The sequence below is a fragment of the Magnolia sinica genome, chromosome 5 (assembly GCF_029962835.1).
Source record: "Magnolia sinica isolate HGM2019 chromosome 5, MsV1, whole genome shotgun sequence".
NCBI classification, from domain to species: domain Eukaryota; kingdom Viridiplantae; phylum Streptophyta; class Magnoliopsida; order Magnoliales; family Magnoliaceae; genus Magnolia; species Magnolia sinica.
In genome coordinates, this window is record NC_080577.1 from 33,432,763 (window position 1) to 33,452,289 (window position 19,527).

The window sequence follows — 19,527 nt, forward strand, 5'->3', positions numbered from 1 at the left end:
GAGCTAGGTAGGCATTGGTATACTGTTGGTACGTGGGTAGTGAGGAGGTCTTTTCCACTTGCATGGTTGTGCGGCTAGGGAGGCAGCTGCCAGTGTAGAGTGTACTAACACTACAAGAAAAACGGGCAAAGGCTACGGCCAAAAACCGTAGCAAAAGCCCTTTGGCTATGGATATGATTCGTAGCACGTCCATCGCTATTAGTGGGGTAGCTAAATAGCTACGGATTATATTGATAGCAATAGATACCAATAGTTACAGATTATATCCGTAGTAATAGATACCAATACCTACGGATTATATCTGTAGCAATACCTTTAACTACCCCACTAATAGCGACGGACGTGCTACGGATCATATCCGTAGCAAAAGGGATTTTATCCATAGCAATAGATACCAATAGCACCAATAATATCCGTAGCAATAGATACCAATAGCGACTAACAAAAGCCGTAGCTATAGCTGCGGATTATATTTGTAGCTATTTCTTTTTTTAAATTGTAATAATACGACCTGTTTTCATTGCAAGAACCTGCTGTGATTGATAACTCATCTAAGCTTAATGCTGATAGAAATAGTACATAAAATGTAATCAGAAAAAAATGATGCATTTATTACAAATAGCAATCAAATCATACAATGCATCCTACATTCACATTTCTAAATAAACAATACTTCACTTTGCTCAACCTATCATAAGAATTACAACTAAGGCGTGCCCTCATGTGCAAGAAATAAATACACTCCAACACAATAAACACTCTCCATATGCATTCAATAATGCTCACGTTTTTATAGAATTTTCTTCTTTCAGACGGTCAATTTCAGCAAATGCAGAAGATAGAGCTTCTTCTTTCCTTGAAACTGCAGATGTAACTTTTGTGGACTTTGACATAAGATCACTTTCAAGTTCTAAAACCCTTCCCTTGAGAAAATGAATTTCATCCTCCACTAACTTCTTTAGCTTGTCAGCCTATATAAAATAACATTTGTAGACACAATCAAACAAGCATGCCTTTGTACACATCTCAAAAGGAAGAAAGACAAAAAAAAATATTTATATATGAAGAAATAAAAAATGTACCTACAAATCTTCTAAACTATGGTAAAATCCAACATGAGTAATGTGTTCAAACTTAGGATGGACTTTTAAACTCAAAACCTTGGTTTGGCTTAAGGTTATAGGTTTAGGTTTAGGTTTAGGTTTAGGCTTTAGGCTTAGGTTAAGGTTATAGGTTTTAGGCTTAGGTTAAGGTTATAGGTTATAGGTTATAACTTTAGGGAATTGAGAATAGGTTTAGGTTAAGGTTTAGGTTTAGGAAATCGGATTCGGGTTCGGGATCGGGTTTAGGTTTGGGTTTTCAAGCTTAGGTTTAGGTTAGGGAGTTGAGATTAGGATTAGGTGTAGGTTTAGGTTTAGGGATTTGAGAATACATTTAGGTTATAGGTTTAGGTTTAGGTTTTAGGTTATAGATTTAGGTTTAGGTTTTAGGTTTAGGTTAAGGTTAGGTTATAGGTTATAAGTTTAGGTTATAGGTTAAGGTTTTGGTTTAGGTTTAGGTTAGAGGTTTAGGTTTAGGTTATAGGTTATAGGTTATAGGTTAAAGCTTTAGGGAATTGAGAATAGGTTAAGGTTTAGGTTTAGGAAATCGGGTTCGGGTTTAAGATTGGGTTTGGGTTTGAGATCGGGTTTAGTTTGGGTTTTCAAGTTTAGGTTTAGGTTAAGGAGTTGAGATTAGGATTAGGTGTAGGTTTAGGTTTAAGGATTTGAGAATACATTTAGGTTTTAGGTTTAGGTTTAGGTTTTAGGTTTAGGTTAAGGTTATAGGTTTAGGTTAGGTTTAGGTGTAGGTTATAGGTTATAGGTTATAGGTTATAGCTTTAGGGAATTGAGAATAGGTTAAGGTTTAGGTTTAGGAAATCAGGTTCGGGTTTGGGATCGGGTTTAGGTTTGGGTTTTCAAGTTTAGGTTTAGGTTTAGGTTAGGGAGTTAAGATTAGGATTAGGTGTAGGTTTAGGTTTAGGGATTTGAGAATACATTTAGGTTTTAGGTTTAGGTTTAGGTTTTAGGTTATAGGTTTAGGTTTACGTTTTAGGTTTAGGTTAAGGTTAGGTTATAGGTTATAAGCTTAGGTTATAGGTTATAGGTTATAGGTTAAGGTTTAGGTTTTAGGTTATAGGTTTAGGTTTAGGTTATAGGTCATAGGTTATAGGTTAAAGCTTTAGGGAATTGAGAATAGGTTAAGGTTTAGGTTTAGGAAATCGGGTTCGGGTTTGAGATCGGGTTTAGTTTGGGTTTTCAAGTGTAGGTTTAGGTTAAGGAGATGAGATTAGGATTAGGTGTAGGTTTAGGTTTAAGGATTTGAGAATACATTTAGGTTTTAGGTTTAGGTTTAGGTTATAGGTTTAGGTTAGGTATAGGTGTAGGTTATAGGTTATAGCTTTAGGCAATTGAGAATAGGTTAAGGTTTAGGTTTAGGAAATCAGGTTCGGGTTTGGGATCGGTTTTAGGTTTGGATTTTCAAGTTTAGGTTTAGGTTTAGGTTAGGGAGTTGAGATTAGGATTAGGTGTAGGTTTAGGTTTAGGGATTTGAGAATACATTTAGGTTTTAGGTTTAGGTTTAGGTTATAGGTTTAGGTTTAGGTTATAGGTTTAGGTTATAGGTTAGGTTATAGGTTATAAGTTTAGGTTATAGGTTAAGGTTTAGGTTATAGGTTTTAGTTTAGGTTTAGGTTAAGGTTTAGGTTTAGGTTTAGGTTATAGGTTTAGGTTAAGGTTTAGGTTTAGATTATAGGTTATAGGTTATAGGTTAAAGCTTTAGGGAATTGAGAATAGGTTAAGGTTTAGGTTTAGGAAATCGGGTTTGGGTTTGAGATCGGGTTTAGTTTAGGTTTTTAAGTTTAGGTTTAGGTTAAGGAGTTGAGATTAGGATTAGGTGTAGGCTTAGGTTTAAAGATTTGAGAATACATTTAAGTTTAGGTTTAGGTTTAGGTTTTAGGTTTAGGTTAAGGTTTTAGGTTTAGGTTATAAGTTATAGGCTATAGCTTTAGGGAATTGAGAATAGGTTAAGGTTTAGGTTTAGGAAATCGGGTTCGGGTTCGGGATTGGGTTTAGGTTTGGGTTTTCAAGTTTAGGTTTAGGTTTAGGTTAGGGAGTTGAGATTAGCATTAGGTGTAGGTTTAGGTTTAGGGATTTGAGAATACATTTAGGTTTTAGGTTTAGGTTTTAGGTTTTATGTTTAGGTTATAGGTTTAGGTTTAGGTTTAGGTTAAAGTTAGGTTATAGGTTATAAGTTGAGGTTATAGGTTATAGGTTTTAGGTTAAGGTTTAGGTTATAGGTTAAGGTTTAGGTTATAGGTTTTGGTTTAGGTTAAGGTTAGAGGTTTAGTTTTAGGTTAAGGTTTTGGTTTAGGTTATAGGTTTAAGTTAAGGTTTAGGTTTAGGTTATATGTTATAGGTTATAGGCTAAAGTTTTAGGGAATTGAGAATAGGTTAAGGTTTAGGTTTAGGAAATCGGGTTCGGGTTTGAGAACCGGTTTAGTTTGGGTTTTCAAGTTTAGGTTTAGGTTAAGGAGTTGAGATTAGGATTAGGTGTAGGTTTAGGTTTAAGGATTTGAGAATACATTTAGGTTTTATGTTTAGGTTTAGGTTTTAGGTTTAGGTTAAGGTTATAGTTTTCGGTTAGGTTTAGGTGTAGGTTATAGGTTATAGGTTATGGCTTTAGGGAATTGAGAATAGGTTAAGGTTTAGGTTTAAGAAATCAGGTTCAGGCTTGGGATTGGGTTTAGGTTTGGGTTTTCAAGTTTAGGTTTAGGTTTAGGTTAGGGAGTTGAGATTAGGATTAGGTGTAGGTTTAGGTTTAGGGATTTGAGAATACATTTAGGTTATAAGTTTAGGTTTAGGTTTAGGTTTTAGGTTATAGGTTTAGGTTTACGTTTTAGGTTTAGGTTAAGGTTAGGTTATCAGTTATAAGTTTAGGTTATAGGTTATAGGTTATAGATTAAGGTTTAGGTTGTAGGTTTTGGTTTAGGTTAAGGTTATTGCTTTAGGTTAAGGTTAAGGTTTAGGCTTATGTTACAGGTTAGAGGTTATAGGTTATAGCTTTAGGAAATTGAGAATAGGTTAAGGTTTAGGTTTAAGAAATCAGGTTCGAGTTCGAGATCGGGTTTAGGTTTGGGTTTTCAAGTTTAGGTTTAAGTTAAGTAGTTAAGATTAGAATTAGGTATAGGTTTAGGTTTAAAGATTTGGGAATACATTTAGGTTATAGGTTTAGGTTTAGGTTATAGGTTATAGGTTATAGCTTTAGGGAATTGAGAATAGGTTAAGGTTTAGGTTTAGAAAATCAGGTTTAGGTTCCGGATCGGGTTTAGGTTTGGGTTTTCAAGTTTAGGTTTAGGTTAAGTAGTTGAGATTAGGATTAGGTGTTGGTATAGGTTTTGTAAGACTCGTATCCTAGTCCGTACTGTTCCGTCGAATCCCGCGATCCTTTCTGTCGAATTCTGACAACCTGCAACCTATAATTAACGTTTGCACGCGATCCTAAGCTATATCCTGTAGATTTGAGTCAGCTTAATCCGAGCCATGTACCATTGTGACCGCACCGTCACCACGGTTCCAACGCCGCGTCTCGTGCGTCAACCCGACGCTTAGATCATAAGATGTGGACCGTGTATTATAATGGTCGTGGACCACATATTACGGGACCCACCCATCCCATGTGGCACTAATCCCTAAGAAATCATGAGAGTGATGACATCACCCTATCTGTAGCCACCCTACCCTAGCTATAGCCACCCTACCTTAGTTATGGCCACCCTACCCACCCCTAGCCCTTCTTATAAGTACTTATGGCTAGCCACCCTACTCCTAACCCTTCTTACAAGCATTTATTGCTAGCCACCCTCTCTTACAAGTAATCATGGCTTACCTAAGATACTCTCTCTCTCTCTCTCTCTCTCTCTCTCTCTCTCTCTCTACAACTCTCTATCTCTCATTTTTCAAACCCACATTCCCAAGCAAGGAAAATCCCATGTCCAAGCCTTCCCATAGAGAGAAAAATGTGATTTGTGTGGCCCACTTTTCCATCTCTTTAACCTTCATCCTAGCCATTCAAACCTCATCTCCCTCCATCAAAGTGAAGCACAAGGAGATCGGCGTTCCAACGGACCGAGAAGATCGAACGGTGGGTGCTTCTATAGGCTAGATTTTTCATGTTCTTATGATGGGCCAAGTGAGGCCTACCGATCAATGGTATGGATCTCACTTTGGACCCTAGGTGTGGCCGATGGCCCACCTTGATGCTCATGATCATTCCATGATGGGGCCATTCTCCATGGACCCCATCATGATGTTTATTTTCCTTGCATAAAAAGAGGTCATCTAGACCGTCCATTCTGGGTGGAGAAGGGATCTCCACCGTTGATCCTTGATTTGATGGGCCCACGTGTAATGGGACCCACTTGATGTATGATTTCTTACAAGGGAGGGCTCATAGTGGCGGAGCCCTCCATCACACGTGTCCCTCTTTCTCTCTTTCTCTCTCCCTCTCTTTTTATTTATTTATTTATTTTTATGTGTGATGATATGGCCGTGTGGCCCACTTGGATGGACCCCACCATGAAGCATGTATTGGATTCAAGTCATTTGTAGGTGAGGCCCGCTTTATATATATTGTATCCACACTATCCATCATTTGGTGGCCCACCTGAGCAGGGCCCACCTGATATATATTTGTTGTGTCAAGCCATCCAATGTCCAGAGACGTTGGACGTGAGCTGTAAAAAAAATAAAAAAGAGAGATTCTTTTTAGATTTTGGGGTGGGCCACTCATTCAGGCCCCACCCTGATGTATGTTTTTAATCCAAGCCGTCCATCCCTTTCCTCAGCCCGTTTTAGGCGTTGAGCCAAAAAATGAAGCCCATCTGATCTTCTAGCGGGCCATAGTACATAAAACAATAGTTTCTACCGTTGAAAAACCATCCTGCCGTTTCTATACGCCGAAAAATATCAGATATTAGGCTTGTTTGGCTTGTCTCAAGCTATGGGAACTAGCAGGCGGGGTGGATTCGCCTGATGCGGGCCCTACATTTAAAAATCTGCAAAAAAATGCATTTTCAAAAAAAAAATTATAAGCGGGCAGCGCCTGCTGCAACGTCAGTAGCAGTACGCTGCTGCGTTTGGGTAGACGGATGGCAGGGACCCACGGTCCCAGCTGTGGGCCCCACCATGATGTATGTTTGTTATCCAAGCCATTAATCTTGTAGGTGGGCCCCTTCTTGAAGTGGGCCCCTCCAAATCTCAGCTCCATCGGGAACTCAAGTGGCCCACATCACAGGAAACAGTGTTGATTGTGTGTCTGCCATTGAAACCCATTTGGGGTTTTTCACAGAAGTCTTGGATCATATGAAATTTATTTTTCCTTTCATCCAGGTATGCGTGGCCTCCTCAACAGATTGGATGGGAAACAAACGTTATGGTGGGCCCCACGTGGGGACTATAATGATGCATGTGTTTTATTCATACTGTCCACAGGCAGTGGACGGTTGGAGCCCACTAGTGATGTATGTGTTTTAGTCACACCGTCCAGGCGGATGGTGGGACCCCCTTTATGTGTTTTATTCACACTGTCCCATGACAGTGGGGTCCATCATGATGCATGTGTTACGTCCAAACCTTTCAACCATTTTAAAGCTCACTTTTATGGCATGAGCTAAAGAATGGGGCAGATCTAAAGATCAAGTGGACCCCACCATTTTAAGTACTGGTCAATGACGCCCACCGTTTAAAAACCTCTAAGGGCCATAGTAGCTTCCCATTAAGTTGATATTTGTTTCCCACTTCATTTGTCACTATGTTAATTTATGATTAGGTTGGATGGGAAACATATTTTTGGTGGGCCTTAGGAATTTTAAATGGTGGAAATCATTATCACCACTTATCTTGTGTATGGCCCATTTAATATGCATAGGGCCCAGTTGGGGTGGCCCATTTAATATAAATGGCCATGTTATTAGGCCCATCTTGATGTAATTGTGGCTCGTTGTTGAGGCCCACCTTGATGTATATGAGGCCGTTGTTGAGGCCCACCTTGTTATGATGTAAGGCCCATATGATTAGGCCCACTTTGATGTACAAAAGGCCCATGTCACGAGGCCCATTGTGATGTTTTCAAAGGCCCATGGGATATGGCCCATTGCAATGTACATAAGGCCCATTGATGCGGCCCACTTGATTATATAAGGCCCATATGAGGCGACCCATTTGATGTATCTGAGGCTTATGGGTCAAGGCCCAATGAGATGTATATAGGTCCATTGCAATGTGTGATTCCTTATGGTTTGTGTAATGATATTTTATGGTGGGCCATGCCTTGGGAACAATGTTGGTTTGACGTCCACATTGTAAGTGCAATGTTGGTTAAATGTTCGTATTGTAACTCTCCTTAAGGCCCATTGGCCCATACTTGTTGATGGTTCACCACTTTGTAACATGCTTAGTATATCTCCATGATTCATGCCCATGCGCATCATATGTATGCTTGATATGAGGAATGTTTGATCATAGCATAAGCCGTTAGGCTGAGACATTTACGGGACTCCTTATGAGATGGAGTGCCCCACATGAGCTCGTGGTACGCGCGAGATTGCTGCATGACTGATGGTGTGACTCATGCATTTCGCATTGTGTGTCGTGATTCACTGCAAGCCCTAGCGACATCAGGGCCGTGGCCTCCACAGGCACATCGTGGATGGTCGTATCAGATACCGAAAATATTGGTTATAGCATTGTGGGCACTTAGGATGTCCTTGAGTGAAAGTCCTAGAACCTTTTTGGTACCAGGAGATGCTCTAACGTCTAGACCGAGTGGATACACAAGCACCCAAGTGCCTAATACCAGTATGCCACGTCTTCCACTATATCGTGGTCGGTTGGAAGAGGGTGTGGCCTTGTCCGCCCGAGTGAGGGGGACTATAAGCTAGGCTGAGTTTAACCAGCTCGCAAATGAGTCCGCTATCGATGAGCTGGGTAGGTGTTGGCAGACTACTGGTCAGGCAAATAGTGTGGTCTCTTCCACTTGCTTGACTATGCAACTAGAGAGGAGGCAGTCAGTGTGAGGTGTATTAGACCCCAGTAATATCCAGAGAGGAACTGTACTGATATGTGTATTTGATGAGTACTAGCACGCTTGCTTTACATCTCGCATATGACATTTGGCTACATAGGCCTCGCATCGCATGGCCTTGGTGTGGCCGATAGCATTCTTGTCTTGCATCATATAGCTTTGATATAGCTGATAGCATTCATGGACTTACTGCATATTTTTGTATTACTCTGATATTACACTTGGCACTCGCCTTACACACACTTTCACCACCCTCTAAGCTTTCTATAAGCTTATACATGATAGATGCGTGCAGGTGGCGTTAGGTTGCAGCAGCGTTGGGCTTGGAGCGTGCAGCCGAGCTTCTGGAGTTTCTATTACTTTCATTATATTGTATTTCCCTTTCATACGTATTGTACTTAAAGTTTTTGATATAGTGGATATGTGGTGTTGTTATTTTGTGACTTAGTTATGCTTGTGGTTATGCTCAAATACAAAAAAAAAAATCATACTAAAAATCCTCCTTGTAGGATCCTAAGATCGGAATCTGGCATATGAGCGCTGGGAGCCGAGAATGGGGTACTACGGAGGCTATCGGCACCGGATTCGGCGATCGAAAATTTTGTTAGCCCGTTTTTCGAGTTTGGGGCGTGATAAGTTTAGGGATTTGAGAATACATTTAGGTTTTAAGTTTAGGTTTAAGTTTTAGGTTATAAGTTAATGTTATAGGTTTTGGTTTAGGTTTAGGTTTAGGTTTTTGGTTTAGGTTAAGGCTATAGGTTTAAGTTATAGGTTTAGGTTAGGTTTAGGTTTAGGTTATAGGTTATAGTTTTAGGGAATTGAGAATAGGTTAAGGTTGAGGTTTAGGAAATTGGGTTTGGGTTCGGGATCGGGTTTAAGTTTGGGTTTTCAAGTTTAGGTTTAGGTTAAATAGTTGAGATTAGGATTAGGTGTAGGTTTAGTTTTAAGGATTTGAGAATACATTTAGGTTTTAGGTTTAGGTTTAGGTTTTAGGTTAAGGTTAAGGTTAAGGTTATAGGTTTAGGTTAGGTTTAGGTGTAGGTTATAGGTTATAGCTTTAGGGAATTGAGAATAGGTTAAGGTTTAGGTTTAGGAAATCAGGTTCGGGTTCAGGATCGAGTTTAGGTTTTGGTTTTCAAGTTTAGGTTTAGGTTTAGGTTAAGGAGTTGAGATTAGGATTAGGTGTAGGTTTAGGTTTAGGGATTTGAGAATACATTTAGGTTTTAGGTTTAGGTTTAGGTTTTAGGTTATAGGTTAAGGTTATAGGTTTTGGTTTAGGTTTTAGGTTTAGGTTATAGGTTATAGGTTATAGCTTTAGGGAATTGAGAATAGGTTAAGGTTTAGGTTTAGGAAATCGGGTTCGGGTTCGGGATCGGGTTTAGGTTTGGGTTTTCAAGTTTAGGTTTAAGTTAAGTAGTTGAGATTAGGATTAGGTGTAGGTTTAGGTTTAGGGATTTGAGAATACATTTAGGTTTTAGGTTTAGGTTTAGGTTTTAGGTTATAGGTTAAGGTTATAGGTTTTCGTTTAGGTTTAGGTTTTGGTTTTAGGTTTAGGTTAAGGTTATAGGTTTAGGTTAGGTTTAGGTTTATGTTATAGGTTATAGGTTATACGTTATAGTTTTAGGGAATTGAGAATAGGATAAGGTTTAGGTTTACGAAATCGGGTTCGGGTTCGAGATCGGGTTTAGGTTTGGATTTTCAAGTTTAGGTTTAGGTTAAGTAGTTGAGATTAGCGTGAGGTGTAGGTTTAGGTTTAAGGATTTGAGAATACATTTAGGTTTTAGGTTTAGGTTTAGTTTAAGGTTATAGGTTTAGTTTAGGTTTAGGTTATAGGTTATAGCTTTAGGGAATTGAGAATAGGTTAAGGTTTAGGTTTAGGAAATCAGGTTCGGGTTCGGGATCGGGTTTAGGTTTGGGTTTTCAAGTTTTGGTTTAGGTTTAGGTTAGGGAGTTGAGATTAGGATTAGATGTAGGTTTAGGTTTAGGGATTTGAGAATACATTTAGGTTTTAGGTTTAAGTTTAGGTTTTAGGTTAAAGGTTAAGGTTATAGGTTTTGGTTTAGGTTTAGGTTTAGGTTTTAAGTTTAGGATAAGGTTATAGGTTTAGGTTATAGGTTCAGGTTTAGGTTATAGGTTATAGCTTTAGGGAATTGAGAATAAGTTAAGGTTTAGGTTTAGGAAATCGGGTTCGGGTTCGGGATCGGGTTTAGGTTTGGGTTTTCAAGTTTAGGTTTAGGTTAAGTAGTTGAGGTTAGGATTAGGTGTAGGTTTAGGTTTAGGGATTTGAGAATACATTTAGGTTTTAGGTTTAGGTTTAGGTTTTAGGTTTAGGTTAGGTTTAGGTTTAGGTTTTAGGTTATAGGTTATAGGTTAAGGTTTAGGTTTAGGTTTAGGTTACAGGTTTAGGTTAGGTTATAAATTTAGGTTTAGGTTATAGGTTATAGGTTATAGGTTAAAGTTTAGGTTATAGGTTAAGGTTTAGGTTTAGGTTATAGGTTTAGGGTGTGATTTAGGTTAAGGGTGTGGTCCCTGCAAATACAGATATAAACACGGCCTGCTCCAATTGGTCAGGCCCTTCCAATGTTGTCCATAGGAAAAGGACACGTTCATCATGGTCATAACAGTGGTTCTCACCTTCTATGGAGCCCCGCTCAACATCCGGATAGCTCCGACGCACATCCGGATCTACTTCATCAATTTTGAGATAATATATAAACATGGGCCTGTCCAAATGGCCAGGCCACCCATATTGTTGTCCATAAGAAATGGACAGCTTCATCATGGTCATAACAGCAGTTCACACCTTTCAGGGACCCCCGCTCAACATCCGGATAACTCCGACGCACATCCGGATTTACTTCATCAATTTTGAGATAATATATAAACATGGGCCCGTCCAAATGGCCAGGCCACTTCATCAATGAATCACATAGTATGAAGGAAAGAAGACTCACCAATTTAGCAAGCAAGGAGAGAAAGTGTGAGTGCTTGGAATGTCGCCCTTTCTTTGAATAATGGATGCATATTCCATAATGCAATCTGACAATAAGTAAGTTTTTTAGTTTCTCCGACAATGCATATGGGCACGGATTTACAAATAAATAAAATAATAAATAAAATTTAAATCTGCCTTCTAAACTGTACTTACCAATAGTTGGAATTGTGGTAACAATCTCAAAAAGACAATCATGTTACCTCAGATATGATATTTTGGCAATGGATCTATGCTCCCTGTAACACCCTTCTGAATCATATAACCCCGGAAATCAGGTCCTAAAACACCCTTCTAAATTCAAAAGTATGGTACCTGAGTTTTCATATGTGACAAAGCCAATTCCTCAATGTTGCTTGGATACTGGTTCCTAAAACACATTGAAAATCAAATATTAATGTCTTTGATATTAAAGATACAAACATATAGACACAAGTTTTATATAAAAGATACAAACAAGAGAGCCAGTATAGAACTACAGGGATTTTTTTAAAAAAAATTATTATAATATGCATCTTTTCAGCAGGTGAGAATATTATTAAACTGATATAGGTAGAACTCCTAGGTTATAGCAATTTATTTTATTGGATAATATTGTAGAAAACATTAAAAGTAATTTCAAAATGATTTTTTTTCCTAGCCGACCCCAATTAATTTGAATAATGCTTAGATGATGATAATTTTTTTATTTGCAAAATGCTGAAATTGTACAGGTCAAAATCTAGTGTCATTGCTTTCCTTAGGTAATTTTCTCATTAAGGGGGCGTTTAGATCATAAGTTCTTAAACTACTTATGCCACAAGTAGCTTATCTTAGTTTATACTAATTAAGAAGATAAGTATATTTGGTAAACAACATACTTATCAGCTTCTCCTCTCTTCAGAAACTTATGAAAAGTTGAAAATTGCTGTAAGTAGAAAAAGTAATGTATTTGGTGGTATCCAAATGGGCCCTAAGCGTCCAATCAATTCTTATATAATATGCTACATTATGTGTAGGCCCCGTATCCTAGACCGTACTATTCCGTCAACTTCCGCGGTCTTCCTGGTCAAATTTCGGTAACCTTCGACCCTTAACCGGTATTTGCGCGCGACCCTGATTCACACGTCGTCAATCCGAGTCGACTCAACTCGAGATTAATACCTTAGCGACCACGTCATCGCTGCGGTTCCGACGCCGCGACTCACACGCCGATGCGATACTCTGGCCAGGAGATGTGGGCCAGCGTTCGGTGCGAGAAAAACGTCGCGCGTGCGAATTTTGAGAGAATCTCTATAAGATGTCACATCAATCCATCAATCCATCAATCTCAACATGTCAAGTACACATCACCTTTCACCCATTCCCAAGCAACCACAAAAGTCAAAAAGTTCTTACAAAGCCCATACTTTTCTTACACCATTTGCCATAAAAGTCAAAAAGTCCCTTACACCCATCACTCACCACATCCATCACTTCATCACCCATCACTCTCTCTCTCCCTTTACAATTCTCTCTCCCCTTCATTTTTTAATTCACTTTCCCAAGCAAGAGAGCACCATACGTCCAAGCCTTTCCAAGCATTCCCAAGCAACAAGTGTGGCCCACCTTCCCACCCTCCCATCTCAACCATCCAAATTCCATCTCCTCCGTTGGAACCGAAGCTAAGGAGCTAAGAAAGCCAAGAGAGCAAGAAGATCAAGCGGTGGGTACTTTGGTAGAGTAGTTTTAATGTTTTTAAGATGGGCCAAGTGAGGCCAACTGACCAATGGTTTGGATCTCACTTGGGACCCTAAGATGTAGCCGATGGCCCACTTTGATCATCATAATCATTCCATGATGGGTCCATTTTCCATGAACCCCATTATGATGTTTATTTTTCTTGTATACCTAGGGTCATCTAGACAGTCTATTTTAGTGGAGAAGGGATCTCCACCGTTGGATTTTGATTTAATGGGCCCATGTGTAATGGGACCCACTTGATGTATGATTGGTTGCAAGGTCCCTCCATCACGCGTGTCGCACTCTCTATCCCTCTCTCTCCCTCTCTATTTCACTTTCTTTTATGAGATCATGATATGGTTGTGTGGCCCACTTGAATGGACCTCACCATGAGGCATGTATTCGATCTAAACCATCTACATGTGGGGCCCACTTTGTGTGTTGTATCCACACCATCCTCCATGAGGTGGCCCACATAAGCAGGGCCCACCTCTAATATATTTGTTACGTGCAACGTCTAGCGTCCAGGGATGCTAGACATGGTTTAGAAAATACAAATATCAGCTTGTTTCCAAGCTTATGGGTGGCCCACTCATGTAGGCCCCACCTTGATGCATGTGTTCAATCCACGCCGTCCATCCTCTTCCTCAGACTATTTTAGGCGTTGAGCAGAAAAATGGGGCTAATCTGACCTTCGGGCGGGCCATAGCATGGCAAACAACGGGTTTACCGTTGAATTATCCCCTGTTGTTTCTATACATCGAAATTGGCTCAATATTGGGCTTGTTTTGCTTGCCTTGAGCCATGGAGGGCCATTGGACGGAGTGGATTCTCAAGATGTGGACCCCACCTGAAAAACCATAAAAAATCAAAAAATAAAAATATAAACATTAGCAGTAGCAGGCGTTACTGCTGTGTCAGAAGGCAGCAGGCGCTACATGTGTAGCAGCGGATGGACGGACCGGGCAGCAGACCTACGGCCCCAGCCATGGGCCCCACCATGATGTTTATTGGAAATCCACACCGTTCATTGGGTGGGCCACTCCCTGAAGTGGGCCCACTCCAAAAATCAGCTTAATCTAGCGCTCAGGTGGCCCACATCATAGGAAACAGTGGGATTAAACGTCTACCCTTGGAACCCTTTTCTGGGCCACAGAAGTTTTGGATCCAGCTGAGATTTGTTCTTCCTATTCATTTGGGTCCGTGGGACCTTATCAACAGATTGGATGGTATGTAAACATTATGGTGGGCCCCACGTGGAGCCCACGGTGATTTATGTGTTCCCACCATCCAGGCGGACGATGGAGCCCACTGTGATATATGTGTTCTATCCTGGACGGTGGGTGTGTACGTGTGCGTGTATGTGTGTGTGTGTGTGTGTATAATATTATATTATATATAATATTGTATATACTATATACAAATTATATATTATATTATATATAATATATTGGATGGTGGGCCTTCATATGGACCCCCCCCCCCCCCAACATGATGAAAGTGTTGCATCCAAAACCGTCCAACCATCTTAGAAGCTCATTTTATGGCATGAGCTAAGGAATGAGTCAAATCTATAGATCAAGTGGACCCCACCTTGTTATATGTATGGGGCCCATCTTGAGTTAATTGTGGCCACCCATTGAGTCCCCACCTTGATATATGTATGAGGCCCATCTCAGTTTATTTGTGGCCCATTGGATGTGCATGTGGCCTAATTGGTGCGGCCGATGTGATTAGGCCCATTGTGATGTATTTTAAGGCCCATGGGCTATGGCTCATTGCGATGTACATAAGGCCCGTTGGTGAGGACCATTAATGCGGCCCATTTGACAAATGTAAGGCCCATGTGATACGGCCCATTTGATATATTGAAGGCCTAATGGGATGTACCTAAGGTCCATTGCAATGTGTGATCCCAACATGGTTTATGTAATGATGTTTACGACGAGCTATGCCTTGGGAGTAATGTTGGTTTGACGTCCACATTGCAAGTATAGTGTTGGTTAAATGTCCACATTATGACTCTCCCTAGGGCTCATTGATAGGCCTGTCCATGTAATGTGTAGGCCGTCTAAGCCCATCTTCGTTATGAACTGCATCCATTACCATATAACATGCTTAGTATAGTTCAATGATTCACGATCATACGCATCATATGTATGCTTGATATGAGAAGTGACTGATCATAACATATGCCCTCAGGAAGATTGTTTATGAGCTCCCAGATAGGCGGTGCTGCCCTGCATGAGCACACGATACGCGCAGGACTGCTGCATGACTGGATAGTGTGATCCATGCATTTGCATTGTGTGATATGGTACTGTACGCCCTAGCGACATCAGGGTCGTAGCCTCCATAGGCATATCGTGGTTGGCAGGATTGGATACGGAAAATCTTGTTCTACATGGGGTGCTATAGATATCCCTCGGTGAAAGTACCTAAACCCTTATGGTACCAAGAAGTTGCTTCAACGTCTAGACCGAGTGGGTGCATGAGCGCTGCACTTTCTACTGTGTTGTGGTCGGTTGGAAGAGGGTGCGGCCTTACCCGCCCGAGAGGAGGGGGCAAAGCTAGGCTGAGTCTGACCAGCTCGAGGAATGGGTCCGCTATCGACGAGCCGAGCCCGATATTGGCAGATGGATAGTAAGGTCTCTTCCACTCACCTTATTGCGCGCAATGGGGCGATAATCTGGTTAGAGTGTACTAGACCCCGGTGATATTTCAAAGTTGAGTTGTATTGATATGTGGACTTAGATGAGGATTCGCATGCTTGAGTTGCATTCCACACCGCATGGCCTTGGTATGGCCGACATCATCCATGCCTCGCATTGCATAGCCTTGGTACGGCTCATGGCATTCATGGATTCATCAGCATATTCCGCATTACTCTGATACTGCATAACTACTACCTTGCGCACACACTTACACCACCCTCTAAGCTTTCCATAAGCTTATGCATGACCGTTGCGTGCAGGTGACGTTAGAGCAAAGCAGCGCTGAGGCAGGAGCGCTTTGCAGATCATCTTGGAGCTTTTTATTTATTATCATTGTATTTCCCTTTATGCTCATTGTACTTTTAAAGTTTTTGATCATAGTGGAAATGTGATGGAGTTTTTGGTTGTTGTTTGTGGGTTATGCCTTTGGTTATGCTTATTACGAATCAAACTGATGTTGAAAATCCTCCTCATAGCATCCCAGGATCGAAACCTGGCGAATGGGCGCTGGGAGCTGAGAATGGGGTTCTACGGAGGCTGTCGGCGCCGAATTCGGCGATCAGGAATTTTGTGAGCCCATTTTTCGAGTTTGGGGGTGACATTATGTACCATCGGTTGAATAAGCATATATATCTTCTCCTCCAAGTTTTTATATAAACGTAAAACAAACAATCATAATAACCCTAACTCCATCCTAAAGTGTAAAAGTAGATTGAACATGTCATTATCGAAATCATTATCAACCCTAATATTGAAAGCAACAAGGAAGGAAAAAAGCATGAAAGTATAACATGAGCTGACATAGAAGATCAAGGTTGGCGGAGAGTGAATCACATCCTACCAAATTTTCTAAGAAACATAGGAGGCAGATCCCACGCATAAGGATAATTTACATCTCTAACAAAAATAGATTGTAAGATCAAGAAAGGCATTTCTCCACTGTTACTAAAATATTATAATGCTGAAAACATAGATGATGAATAGCAAAAACTAACACAAGAAAAGAGTGTTGTCCTGCCGTCCATTCTACTGGACTCCACAACAGAAAAGAGCGCCACCATTAGAAACCACTCCATTAAAGTACAAAACACGACATGCATTCAAGAAAAAGGTTCAATTGTTAGATTAGGGTAGTAACGAAACTGGAAGGGATATTTGGAACCAAAGAAGTCAAATGAAAATCTCAGGAGCCACATTGCAATGGACTCGAAAGGATCCATGCCTCGAAGGGATAACTCTGCGCCTTGGCCTTTGTTGGAAACAATTGCTCAACACCATAATAAGCATCAGGCCCACATGCTTCATTCACAATGCCACATTATGCCTAACTTGTCAAGGGGGTTGGGAAAAACTGAGCCCAAGCATGCCGGAATGCATAAACAACTCTCACAATCTAATGTCAGCCTGCTTAAGATTTTACCAATAGAAGATTTTTTTTTTCCTATCAAACTTCACATAAAACATGCTTAAAAGCACCCGAACACACTTTCACTATAATATATTAGTTATCAATTGTTTTGAAAATAAAACAAAAAGAAAATCTTCTACAATAAAAGAAAAACTAATTTCATAAATTCATCAGAGAAATAAACAAATAATCTTCGCAACCACTCTACTAGCTCCTACTCAATTTCTCTACATGCCTAAGCATAGACAGAATCCCCTTCTTATGTTCATGGTACTAAGTATCGGCATCATAGGGCATATCGGACTAGTCAAAAACTGACACAACACAAGCATATCATATCTATGTCAACCCCTACCAGACTGTATTGGACTGTGTCAGTAAAATAATAATAATAATAATAATAATAATAAAGAAAAACCAAAAAAAAAATGTAAAATATAAGGAAGTGGAAGAAAAAGGAAATTCAAGAATTTATCATTTTGTGTTGTATGTATATAATAGTGTATCAGATCATTCTTTGATAAGAAAATCATCTGTCGGCCTAACTAGCTAAATGTCAATTAAAAGGACCCTACTTAGACACAAATAAGCTTGATTTCATGGATCAAGTTCCATTACATTGAAATACAAGAAACAAAAGATGAAAACACACACACACACACACACACACACACACACACACACACACACACACACAAAAGGTATTGATTTACCCTTTGCCAATTTTTCCTGCAATAGCCCACCGACTTGACTCGTCAAATCGCACTAAAATCTTTTGTTTTGATCCCCAAAATAGGTGCAGGCCTAGTCTAAAATGTCTTTCTAAGTTTCCTTCAGGGTTGGAATAAAAAAAAAATTAAAAAGGAAAAGAAAATTCTAGCCATTATGGCTATATTGGCATGATACAATCATTGTATCAGGCCGACACAGATCTGATGTAGCTGCATTGACCAATACGATACGGATATTATGAACCATGATCATACTAAATTTAAACAAATCATCATCTAACCAATCGCTTTGATGATGTGCTATCAAATGACTCTCAACAAAATCATCTTTAATGTCGAAAAATTCTCTATAGCTCAACTACAACAATATCAATAGTAACATAAACAATAAATAATCTCAACAAACAGAAGTACTAAAATCTTAATGTTTACATCCATTAGATATAACTGAGCCGGAGATGAACTTACATGCAAGTGCCGAAATTTTGGGACAAGCCATAAAAATGAGTCAATCTTTGTGCAGGATTAGCATTTACTGAAATGTGCCATCAAAATTACCACATCAATCTCACCTGAAACAGACGAGTAAATGGCATGGAGTAAGGTATGTGCTTACATTCACACTCAAATAAATAAAAATGAAGTGAAAACATCATGCCAAATGAGTGTTTTAGTCATCAATCAGTAGGGCGATTAAAGGCTGCTCATGCTTTTTTTTCACACACACATTCCAAACATAATTATATATTGACTTTGATAGCATGAATTGGTTATGGGATCCATCCAAAATATGTCACGGGGCTCATTTATAGATGATTTACTAAAACAGCTACATATTAAAGCAAGATGTTTCACATGTCCATAACTGCTAGAATAAGGGATCAGCCACCATTTTAACAATCATCACCAAGCAAACTCTCTATTTTGAGATATCGGGTCAGCACCCGATTTGAACGCACTGACTGTCCAGTGCACCACAGGTGTACTGCCCCTGCTGCACACGCACACTAATGTGGGGTTCATCGTGATATTTGTGAGAAATCCACTCCGTCCATTAGGTCCTAGGGGTCCAACTAGTGCCCTTGACCGAAGATGGGGTAGATCTAAAGTTCAGGTGGGCCATACTTCAATCTTTATTTATTTTTAGTTATAATTGTAGATTTTCGTTAGTTTGATGGCCGGATCATCCCGAATTTAAACATTAACGGTTAAAAGGGTCCTAATGGCTGTTTGTATATCTTTTGTAATGGGTTACTAACCAAATACTAATATTAATGCAAATTTTATTATTATTACTTTATTATAAACTATATATCATTATCATTATTTATTTAACTTTATTACTATCATTATTGTTATTATTATTATTATTTTCTTCTTCACACCTGCATGCATTTTTATTCATGTCATGGGTCCCACTCTATAGGTTATTAAGACTATCCATCTCATGACTTTATATTATTAAATATTTAATTATTATTATTATTATCATTATTATTACTTATACATTGTTATTTATTTATCTTCTTATTGTACTTATATTTAAGATGTGGGACTACTCACTATGAGTCATTTGGCTATAAACCCTGATATTGGGGTTACTTTACATTAAAGCGGGCCACTCCAAGTGAACGTCTAATTCCTAATTTTTAATATCCGGTTGATTCGTTTAATTCAGTGGTAGGATCGCTTGATTTAAGAATGAGGATTTCTTTCAATGGTCGGCTTTAGACTAGAATGGATGTGAACATTTGCTTAACTTAGGTTTGTATTTATACCAAATTAGGTTACAAGGTAACACTCGAGTACTGAAAAGTACGGGGTGTTACACCTATGGCCCCATCGCTGGCCCTAGGGCAA

General features: G+C 39.6%; 1 long non-coding RNA gene across 1 annotated transcript; it reads right to left on the reverse strand.

Moving 5' to 3' along the window:
• Positions 1-594: 594 nt before the first annotated feature.
• On the reverse strand, positions 595-18,258 carry LOC131245922 (uncharacterized). Its single transcript, XR_009171039.1, has 3 exons — positions 18,136-18,258; positions 11,076-11,160; positions 595-971 (listed from the first exon to the last, which is right to left on the reverse strand). It is a non-coding gene; the product is annotated as an uncharacterized LOC131245922 (long non-coding RNA).
• Positions 18,259-19,527: the final 1,269 nt, after the last annotated feature.